Raw genomic sequence first — 12,069 nt, 5'->3', positions numbered from 1 at the left:
GAAAAGGGGGAGGGGAAGGGGGTTCTGAAATAAATAGGGAGAGAGTGCCTTCCCCTCCCCCTTTTCTGATGAAGGGTCTAGGCCCGAAACGTCAGCCTCTCTGCTCCTATGATGCTGCTTGGCCTGCTGTGTTCATCCAGCCCTGCACCTTTGTTGTCTCGGATTCTCCAGCATCTGCAGTTCCTACTATCTCTTATTGAAGAGGAATTGTTTTTATTCAGTTATTCAGCTAAGTGGTTGATTTTATTTAATTTTTATATGTTTGATATATATATTTTTATTTTTTTTCCATTTTATACATTTTTTTTTTGTAGGTAATGAAAGGTAGTTGATTTTATATATTAGGTGTTATTGAAACATCCTTTTTTTAGCTTAATGTCATTAAGACCATATGTAAGGTACAGAGTGAGATGGTTAGTAGATTTAGAAAGGCTATTACCCAGCAGGATCAGTCAGATAGATGGGTGACTGTCAGGAAAAGTAAGAAGGTGGTTCAAAAGCCTCCAGTGGCTATTCCTCTATCAAATAGATATTCAGTTTTTGGAACAGTTGAAGGGGATAGTCTCTCCGAAGAAAATGGAAAGGCCAGACAGTTATTGGACACTTGGAATGATTCTTGTGTTAGGCAGTGTTTGACAAGATTTAACAGAATTATTGTTGTAGGGAGCTCTCCCTGTCAGAGGCATAGATTGGGGATTCTGTGGCAGTTTTTGAGTGTAAATTTAGGATGGTTTGTTGCTTTCCTGGTTATTAGGATTAAGGGCATTTCTAAATGTTTCAAGCATATTGTTAAAGGTGAGATTGAGAAGCCAGAAATTATTGTACTCGTTGGTAGGAATGACATTTTTAGGGAAAAGATTAAAGCAGTAGAGAGTGAATTTAAGAGGTTAGGTAGAAGATTTAAAAAAAAACGTAGTAAATTTTGGTTTACTCCTAATGCTAACCTCAAATGAGCGAAGGAACAAAAGGTTAAAGGAGATAAATCAATGGCTGAAGAGCTGGTATGTTGTTCAGGTTTTTGGACACTTGGAATGTCTTTTGGGATAGAAAAGACCCTTTCTAAAAAGATGGGTCAAATGTAAACTGGAAAGGTACCAATATCTTAGCAGGGAGATTTGCTCATTCTATCAAGGGAGACCTTATACTGATGGAGAAGGTGAGTGGAGGAATTCTAAGTAGCAGTGTAAATGGAAGGATTGACGGGGTAGGCTCTAATGTGAGGAGAGCATGTCAATTAGAAACGAGAGAGTCAGAGTGGGTAATAATTCTGAAGAACTAAATTACATTTATTTCAATGCAAGGGCCCTTACAGATAAGGCTGATGAACTCATGGGTGTGTTTTAAGAACATGGAATTGGGACATCATAGCTGTTACAGAAACTTGACTGAGAGATGGCAGCTCAATGTTCCTGGTTTTTAAATGCTATAGGAAGGATAGAAAAGGAGGCAGGGGTGCGGTGGTGTTTTTTATTAAGGAATACATTACTCTGTAACTAGGGAAGATTTTTCTGAAAAATCGTTCAGTGAAAATATATGGATAGAAATTACAAATAGGAAAGATCACTTGATGGGATTGTACTATAGCCCCACCCAATAGTAAGACAGAAATTGAGAAACAAATATGTTGGGAGATCTCAGACGTATGTAAGCATAATAAGGTTGTAATAATGGGGGATTTTCATTTTCCAAACATTGACTGGGACTACCAGGTCAAAGGTACTTAAAGGTTTGGATGGTGAAGAATTTGTCAAATGTGCTCCAGAAAATTTTCTTTATCAATATGTGGATGCTCCTACTAGAAAAGGAGCAAAACTAGGCATTCGTTTGGGTAATAAGGCAGGGCAAGTGACTGAAGTAAAAGTGGGAGAACAATTTTTGGGTCAAATGATCATGATTCTGTTTGATTCAAAATGGTTATAGAAAAGGATTTAGTTTGGGATTATGTTCGACATGGACTGCTTGGACCGAAGGGTCTGTTTCTGTGCTGTACGACTCAATGTTTCTCTTTTCAGCAAGATTCATGTCCAGTGTGAAGCACTTTTTTGCCTGACTGTCCAGTTGAGCAGTGTGGGGTATTTTTCCTGTTCCTTGCCAGCAAATGCTGCCCAAAAACTGGCTCAAGCAGATGGTGGAGAGGGTCATGAGTATGTTATATGAAGGCCAAGAACGTAGTCCTTGAACTTTTTACATAAAGAGGGTCCCGACAATGTTAAGTGCAGTTAACTTCTCTGCTTAGTTTAAGGATGCATTTTGAGTACCTTTTTAGCTGTGTGATAGGGGTAGGCTGTACCCCATTGTCTCCAATTAGTTACATAACAATATAGTAACAGTATCTCAGCCACAGGTTAGTCAGTGCGAAATTCCAGAGCCATTCACTATTTACAGTATAGGTAGGTATTACTGAACCTCCTAGTTTCAGCTTGTAAGTTTCAAAAATCATAACTTGTGAAAATGTAGGATAAAAGTCAAAGGAGTTGAGACAGCTATTCTATTGTGTGCATACAAAAGGTAATGTAGATTTGCTTCTTCTACAACCCCACTGATACAGTTTTTGGGCTTTATTCAGGTGCTTTCCCTTAAAACTTTGTTTTAGAAGACTGCTACACACCAGCTCTCACTCTCTCGGTACCAATACCTGTTTTCACTTCCGAAAGCAGGGAATTAAATATTACCCCTAGCTACAGCTTTGGCTGTAAACTGACTAGTGGATATCTTGGTATTTACACACTTAACTATTTCCCCTTGAAGAATAATGGATAGCAGTCAATCTGCTGTAATAAAATGTGATGGGACTAGCACAGGGCCCCTATATTAATATTTTTATGTGACTGACTTTATCTGACTGTCCACAGAGAACCTTTAGCCTTTCAATTTTCCTCGAATGTTGCCAAAGTTATGATTCAATCTGGAGGCAACAAGCTGAGAAATACTTTTTAAAATTTGACCCAGAGCAAGTGTGTTCCAAACTTAAAAAGAGCTATCAAAGATGTAATCTACAAATCCTCATATTTGAATTGAATAAGTTATGATAACTGATGCAAAAGGGATACCTTAAAGTCAGCACTTACAGTATTAAAACTATTTGGGACATATTCTCTGAGTGAAGTTTGTATTTAAGCCCATATGGACTGTTAGAGAAAAACACCACAATATGTCACAAACTGAAACATAACCTTCAGAAATACTTGCAATCTCGAGTATTCACCAGTGGGATTCATAGCTGCTGTTTCTCATTTCTAGTCCAACAAAACTGAAATGAACTGCAATTCCCACTTTTTGTCCTTCCTTGGTATTTTTTTAAAATTGCTTATGGGGATGTGGGCATCACTGGCTAGGCCAACATTCACTGCCCATCTTTAATTACCCTGGAAAAGGTGATGGTAAGTTGTCATCTTTGACTGGGTGTAAGAACACACTCAGTGCTGTCAGGAAGGGAGTTCCAGGATTTTGATCCAGCAACATGAAGGAATGCCAATATTGCTCCAAGTCAGGATGGCGTGTGGGTTGAAGGGAAACTTACAGATAGTGGCATTCACACGCACCTACTGTTCTTCCTTTTCCAGGTGGTAGAGGCTGTAGGTTTGGAATGTGCAGTCAACTGAGTGAGTTTACTGCAGTGCACACACTGTTGCCACTGAGTGTCACTGGTAAAGGGAGTGAAGGTGAAGGATAGAATGTCAATCCATCAGGCAGTTTTGTCCTGGGTGGTGTTGAATTTCTTGAGTATTATTGGTGCTGCATTCATACCACCACACTCCTCACTTGAGCCTTGCAGATGGTGGAGAGGTATTGAGCAGAAAGGAATTATTTACTTAGTGCAGAATTCCTAACTTCTGAACTGGTCCTGTAGACACAGTATTTGTATGGCTGTTCAGTTTCTAGTCAATGATTCTACCAAAGATGTTGACAGTAGGGTGTCCAGTGAACGTACTAGGATTGAACATCAAGGAGCAATGGTTAGATTCTCTCTTGTTGGGGATGGTCATTGCCTGGAACTTGCGTGAGATGATTGTTACTCGTCACTTGTTAGCTGAAGCCTAAATGTTCTCCAGGTCTTATTCCATATGGATATGGACTACTTCAGTATCTGAGGAGTCACGAATGGTGTTGAACATTGTGCAATCATCAGCGAGCATCCCTACTTCTGACCTTATGATGGAGGAAAGGTCATTGATGAAGCAGCTGAAGATGGTTGGACAGAGGACACCCCTGAGGAACTTGTTCAGAAATGTTCTTGGATTGAGATGACTGACATCCGACAAGGTGCCAGGTATGATTCCAGTGAGCAGAGACGTTTCCTTCTGATTCCCATTAACTCCAGCTTTGCTGGGGTTCCTCAATGCTACATTTGGTCAAATGCTGCCGTGACTCCAAGAGAAAGATTCAGAGAGAGGCAGAAAAAGTTTCAGATACAGAGGGAGAGAGAGGCAGGAAAAAATTGAGAGAGAAAATATCAGAGAAAGAGTCAGCAAGAAAGGAGCAGTGAGAGTTAATTCCACCATCTGATGAAGGGAGGAAGAAGCATTTAGATTACAATAAAATCAGATCAAAATGCAATGTTACTCAGAACTGGATATGCTGAAGAAGCTCATCTTTGCAATGGGTTATGGTAGACAAAGGAAACAGACCAAGTATGCAAGAAGCACCAAATCATTCCGATCAAGATCAGTACAAATAGATCAGAATGACTAACAACTCACTATGTTGAAAATATTGGACAAGAAGGAAGAAAAATGCTAGTGGGGAAGCATCAGAGACATATGAAATTATAGAAGGACCATACCATAATCCATTACGACCAAAGCCATGGTGTTTATTACTGATAATGATCACAATAAGGCACAAAGCCTCAGGAGGCAATGACCGATGTTATCTGCTTTGACAAGATCTGAAACAGAAGACAACCTTCTACAATCACTGCTGATGCCAACAAAGGTGACAATGACATTCATTTTTCTTTGCTCCATTTTACAGAAGGTGAATGGCCTTTGAAGAGCAGCGACCTTTGTTATGTCGACAGCTACAACGACCACCTTCCATCAGCAAGATCCGTTGGCCAGTTAATTTGGAGATGCTGGCTTGGACACTGGAGAATCACTTGCTCCTTTAAAAGTCATGCTATAGGATCTAATACTTTGGAAAATGTAACCATCAGAACGGATACACAATGGGCGTAAATAAGACAAAAACTGTATAAAGGTAAGCACTTAGGAAGCAAAGATTGTGAGGAAAAGCAGCTCCAGTGATGCGGCCTTGTATGTTTTGCAGGATTTGGATATTTCTCTTCAGGCAGAAGGGTAAGTCAAGACTAAACAGTAACACTGATAAAGAGAGAAGGAAATACATTGTCAGGCAGGGGGCTATGGGTGTTTGTCTGCCTGCTAAACCAGGAATATACACATAAGGAGGCTGACTTGAAATATGCAGAGTTAGGGAATGAAGATGACTGCTTATCAACTTCCAACTGCTGCAAGCAGTTAAAGGAAGCAGTCAAAAGCATAGAGCATGATTTCTCCCTCCCAGGTGGGTGATGGCAAGGAAGGTGCAAAGCTATAGTAAGAATGAAAGAAGCCTGATTGAGAACATTGAGAAAATTTTTCCCGATGTTCCCCTCATGCCTTAAGTGACAACTTGAGAATCTTGCTGAATCATTTCTGATGAAGGGTCGAGGCCCGAAACGTCAGCCTTTTTGCTCCTATTTTGCTGCTTGGCCTGCTGTGTTCATCCAGCCCTGCACCTTGTTGTCTCTGAGAATCTTGCCATTGAGTGGTGACTATCTTATTTCCGTGCAATTACTCGCCTCATTCCTATGTCACTTCCAATTCTCCTCCCCTTCACTAAGAAACTGGACAGCACAAATTGCCAACCAATAAGAGGGGGCACTTGGCAGCTGCGATTCACCAGATTCCAGTCCTGCTGATCACAGAACTTCTCCTCGCATGCTCCACAGTCATCACCTTCTCAACTCTCCAACTGGGGGCAGCAGCCTTAAACACATCACCGCATCTGCTCTTGCTCAGACTAACTCGGACACCACTTCAGGCCTTCAGCTCTTTCTGTGAAACTCAGACTCGTACGACTTGTATGTTTCTGCCAGGATGCTTGGTGCAGAGGGATAGACAGGCCTCTTGTACACCGCCACAGGACGCTTTTGTGGTGTCAGGGACAAATGCACCTTCTGCCTCTTAGCTTGCTTTCTTGGACACATTTGCTTTTGTGTTTACTGAGAGACTGCCAGTCTCTGGGTCACATCATGCTCTCAGCACATGTTAACTTCAGCACTGACTTGCAGCTGGTCAGGTCTGTGTGGGTCACTTTTTGTCTGGGTCTTTCGTTCACAGTTACAGGGGGCTGCCAGTCCCTGCGGGATGCGCTGGTGCTTACAGCAGAGGGAGGCAGCGGGGAGCCCTGTGCAGTCAATCCATCAGTCAGATCAGAGATGGAGATGTCACTGTGCAGCATCGTACTGCATTATCATCAGAGAAGCCGGATGTGCCAGCAGTTTATGTGGCAAGCGCACTGCACATGCTTCAAACAAATGGCTACGTTGGAAAGCCAAAAGCGAGCACTCTTTAGTGGGCTGAAGGGGGGGGCTACAGCCAGTCACTGGGTAATGCCACAATCAGTCAAGTGACTCATCCATTTACACCGCAGGAGGGGTGGCCATGGTCAGCCAGGGGCATGGTCTGACCAGAGTCCGGACATCTGTGTCCTTACAGTCTGAGGAGCAGACCACAGTCAGCCCTGCAGTACATGGGCTACACATCAGGGATTATAGATAGGTCAGTCAGGATGCTGTCGAAACACCCATGTAGGGGAATGGTTCTCTCTTCCTGTAATGAGACAAAAGGAGGAAATGAGGATGTTGGAAGTGGATGTTAGAGCAGTTGGTGGTCGTGCTTGAACAGGAGAGGTGGTAAGTGAGTGAGTAGGAAGTAGCAGAGAGAGCAGGAAGGGTTTGTACCTTGCTTTTCCTCCCAGACATTTTTCACAGTCGAGTGCCACTGTTTGAGCGGTAGTCGCCACCTTGCACCATCTAACGTGGCGGAGGCCCAGACAGCCAGTGTCACCAGTAGGCATCGGTCTGCCTCACTCGCACCACAATTCCCCAAGATGCGCGACCAGCTGCGTGACTAATGAGGTGCGGAGAGGAAGATTGTGCGCAATAATGCATTCCAAGCCACTGTGGACTGGATGCCAATGAGCTCTTTTGCCACCATGTTTTAAGTGTAAATGAGAAGTCCACCCACACTCAGTGACACAGTCTCCCAAATAGTTGCACCTGTTTGTCAGAAGCAGAGAATGTTACATTCGATGTCTTAATGAACAAGCGAAGTGGTCATACAGTGTGGAAGCAGACCGTTCAGCCCATTGAATCCATACTGACCTTCCAAAGAGCATCCCACCCAGACTCAGCCCCATTTCTCTCCCCCACCAGCCCCACCATCCAAGTAACCTCTGCATTTCCCATGGCCAATACACATAACCTGCACATCTTTGGACTGTGGGAGGAAACCGGAGCACCCGGAGGAAACACACACAGGCATGGAGAGAATGTGCAAACTCCACACAGACAGGTAGAGGGTGGAATCAAACCCAGACCCCTGGCACTGTGAGGCAGCAGTGCTAACCACTGAGCCACCGTGCCACCAACTACTCTCTACACAGTCACTACTCTCCTTCCGGGCTACCACACAAGCTGATTCAAGTGCAGTTGCAAATTCTAGCAATGAATTCTGTATCATTATGAAGCAATAGCTGCCTGCCCTTCAGGGAAGTTAATACACTGTGAGTCAAGTTACTCCTAATGAAGAAAGCACTATTTCCATTAAATGTTCATTAACAAGGATTTAACAGTCTTAAACTTGCCTGTGCATGGACAACTCTTCACAGAAGCAATGTCAAGAGAAGGGACAAATGTGAACATTGATTTCGTAGTTTGTGAGGCTAGCAATCTCAATCAGTTCACGTCCTAACACTTAGAGAAATATATCCTGCCACATTGGAAACTTTGCGATAGTGTTCTCAGTTGCTTTCTGTCCGTGAGCTAAAAGCTGACTGTGCAAGCCACACAGAGAGGGAAGGAGGGAGACAGAGTGTTAATATTTCTGAACCAGATGAAAAGATGGATCAACTAGATGCAAAGGGACAAGATGAGAGATAGCATTCAGGAAATGTGAGGGGGCGGAGAGAATATAGGAGAAAAGGGGTAGGGTACAATGTCAGATTAGGGTCTGCTGGTCTTTACAAAGAAAAAGTCAGCCTTTCATATTTAATCCACACAGAAACATTTTTGGAAGCCTAAACAAAAGTGAAGCATTAGGCGTGACATATCCTGGTCTTGCACCAGCACAAGGGAGTGTGGCAGCTGCACGCTTCCATTGACCTGCAGCCTGAGTCAGTTTCCATGACATTTTGTGTCAAAGAGCAATGCAATTTTATAACCCTGGGTTTAAAACTGTCAGAGACCTGTGAGAACAGGCCACATTCAGACTGCAGCATGCTTTCAAAGTAAAATAAGATTGATTTTTGAAGAAATAGAAAAATCCTTGGGAGGAATGAGAAACAGAACAATTTATTTTACAGATAAAAATGGAAACTCATTTAGTGATCACTGGCAGAAAAATTTCCAGACCAATATTTGACTCATTTGTTTAAAATAGTTCCTTAATAGGAAAGCTAATTTCATACAAATGGGATATATATTTTTAAACCAGCAGTCCTCTTACTGTACTTCTTGAGAATATGTCTTCAGATGAGACATTAAACTAAATCCTCTGTCTGCCCTCTCAGCAGATGTAAAAGATCCCAGCACACTATTTTGAAGGCAGCAGGGAATTTAGTCCTGCTTTCCTGACCAATATTTATCCTAAAATCAAAACACTTAAATACAATTGTCAGGCCATTGGCATATTGCAGTTTGTTGGGAATTGTGCTGTTCACAAATTGGCTGACATGTTTGCTACAGTACCACAGTGTCTACACTTTAGAAATACTTCATTGTTTAAAACACCCCTTGATCATGAAAGGTGCTATGTAAATGTAGTCCTTTCTTTCTTTATAACAACAGCAGCATTTTACACAAAATTATGAAGAGCAGGAAAACAAATAATTTAGCTGAACTAGTTTACGATGGAAAATAGAAGTATGTAGATACTATCAAATGAAGAGTCCGATAACTTGGCTTAAAATCAAAGGGGATTTTTAAAAAATAAAATGAACCATAATTTTCCTCTTTCAACTTAGAGAGTGAAGGAATTTACCAGGTGATTACATTCACAACCATCATAATTTTAGCATTGCCTCCCTTATCAACAAATCCATACAGTAAGTTATATAGCTGGTGACTATATGACAAGTTGCCATAGAAACCAGGCAGAAAGCTACTTCAATATTATTCAGGCTGAAGGAGATAGAACCTAGGAATTTAAAACAAAATTCTTTTTTTTTAAAGAAGTCTCTACCTGCTCTCCCTCATTTTGTACCTCTTTCCTTCTGTTTATCTGTTCTTACGTTATGGTAATTGTATTCCTTTCAGGCACATTTTTCAGCTTTTCTCTTTCTAGGTCTTTTCCCCGTAGCTACTTTTTGGTTTAATTGTCATGCTCATACCCATCCACTCTCCCTCATGCATGCGCTCTCTGTCTTTCCCTCAACTATGTACAAGATCTTCACCACACACTCCCACAGACCTGCACTAGCCACACTTACATGTACACCAACATCACCATTAGACCATAAATGTGGAACAGAAGTAGGCCATTCTGCCCGTTGAGTCTGCTGTGCCATCCAATGGGATCATGGCTGATCTGATCATCCTCAACTCCACTTTCCTGCCCTTTGATTCCCTGACTGATTAAAAACCTGTCTATCTCAGCCATGAAAACACATAACCACCCAGCCTCTACAGCCCCCTGTGGTAAAGAATGCCACAGATTCATTACCCTCTGAACTCTCATTTCTCTTATTCTGAGATTATGCACTCTGGTCCTAGATTCTCCCACAGGGAAAACACAAGTGCATCTTCCCTTTGTCTCCCACACATGAATACACACAAACATGTGAGTGCAATCTCTCTCACACAGATACATGCACCTCACAACCTATTCTCATCAGAACAATAAAAATGAACATGGCTACTTTAACAAACATGAATTATATATTTAAAACAGGCTCTCACATGTACATTGACATTTTTGTGAAATAATTTTTGACAAGAATAATAAAATTCAAGCTTCAGCTGTTCTTATGTTTTGATATTAAAAAAGCATTCTATCTTTAAGTCACAGATTCGCAGAAGGGTTACAGCACGGAACAAGCTCATTTGGCCTATCATGCCTGTGCTGACTCCCTGAAAGAGCAATTTACCTTGTGCCGCATTGCACTTTCTCCCTTATCCCCTGCATATTCCTCCTTTTCAGGTAATAACCCTATTCTCTTTTGAATGCCTCTTGGGTGGTGCATTCCAACCATTCACTGTGTGACCAGGGTTTTTCCTCCTGTCACCGTTGCTTCTTTTTCCAATTATCTTAAAACTGTGCCCCCTCTGCTCTATGATTCTTTCACCAATAACTTCAAATACCAGAAGTTTTCTGTACTATCGTAATCTCCGTGGTGTCCGAGTAGTCAGTTGTGGGTACGAGTGAGAAGGCTCTCTGCCAATAAGTTTTATTTAAGGCAAAGTGATTTATACTGTAAATAAAGAATAACAGTAATGTGTATATCCCCTGCATTACATTTCTAATATTTACTGCATGTTTTTACATGGATTATGTAGAACTGTTGATCATCCAGAATATTTGATCAACTGGCACACTCCTGGTCCTATAGGTGTCGGTCAATAAAAAGTTTGCTATATAATGAGAGCTGGGCTCTTGGGGAGCTGGAGTGCGTTTTCTCCTAAAACAATTCCATATTGATTTACTTCCTTATTTTTTCCCTTCTTTCTTTGATTTTTGTTATTGTTACACTGCTCCTGTGGTGGGCAGTGTTGGTAACTTGTTATTTACGGTGTTTCATTTAATTAGTGGTGGGGTCTGAAAAAATGTTTAAAAAGCTGGCTTCTTTGGGTTCAAGTCCCACTTGGCGGAGTGTGCAATAATATATCCAATCAGGTTGGTTTAGCAAATAAGAGCTGGGTTCTTCCTCATTGGGGAGTTTGGTTCTGGACAGGGAAATTGTCCAGAAGGGAAACTGGTGTTTGTGCTAAACTATAGATTTACAACAAAATCCTTGTAAATCTCTGAAAGTCTTTTGCTGCCTAATTTAGGACATGGATATTGGTCTGCTAATCAAGGGGGAGGGATGCAGAGTTAGGAGGTGAGTTAACTGCAACAGATTTCCCATACTCTGATCCACTCTCATAGACACATTATTAATGGACTAAAAGAATCACAGCAATCTATCTGGAATATTGTTAATACTTTACACCCACAGAAATTGCATTCTGGCAATTGCAGACACAGGTATAATTGCAGGTTAATTCCCTGCAGGTAACAGAGTAACAACTGTGGAACAATATAAAGTCCGAGTTCGAGCTCATGAGAAGGGCTGTGAGCTGAATGAAGCTGTTCAAAGATGCAAGATACAATTTTATAGATAGGTTTATTCAAGGACGTCTAAACAAAATCACAAAGAGGCCAATGTGCACGTGGATTTAGTGTAAACCATTCCCACTGCTCTATAACCTTTACCTTAATGAAAAAGGTGTCATGTATTAACAAATGCCTACTATGTGCAGGGCCTGTGTTTTGAATATATATAGCTTCTAGCATGTGTAAATGAATCAGATTGTGACTCATGATACAGGATGAATTGTACATCCCTGAAAATTAAACGTTTGTGGGCTGATTTGCCCGGTTTCCATGAATATTAGGGAGTACAGAATTTCAAGTCTTACTTTAGCCTTCAGACAGATGGGGCAGTTCCAAGTCAACTTACATGCTTGCCGGTATATTCTTGCATCTGTATCATGTGTAACGATGGTTATGAAAGCAAGTCTCCGCAGATCGCAAATAGCACCTTAATTGTAAAACTAAAATAATTGGGATGAAACCTTTAAACTTCGCA

The 12,069-nt window shown here is 41.5% G+C and overlaps 1 protein-coding gene across 1 annotated transcript in view; it reads right to left on the bottom strand.

The window, feature by feature from the left end:
• LOC109920080 (WD repeat-containing protein 72-like) overlaps window positions 1-12,069 on the bottom strand; it is a 101,832-nt gene that overhangs the window by 26,865 nt on the left and 62,898 nt on the right. The gene's annotated exons all lie outside the window — the stretch shown is intronic.

This window comes from Rhincodon typus, chromosome 33, assembly GCF_021869965.1.
Source record: "Rhincodon typus isolate 14 chromosome 33, sRhiTyp1.1, whole genome shotgun sequence".
Lineage (NCBI taxonomy): Eukaryota > Metazoa > Chordata > Chondrichthyes > Orectolobiformes > Rhincodontidae > Rhincodon > Rhincodon typus.
This window is presented reverse-complemented; position numbering and strand designations above follow the sequence as displayed.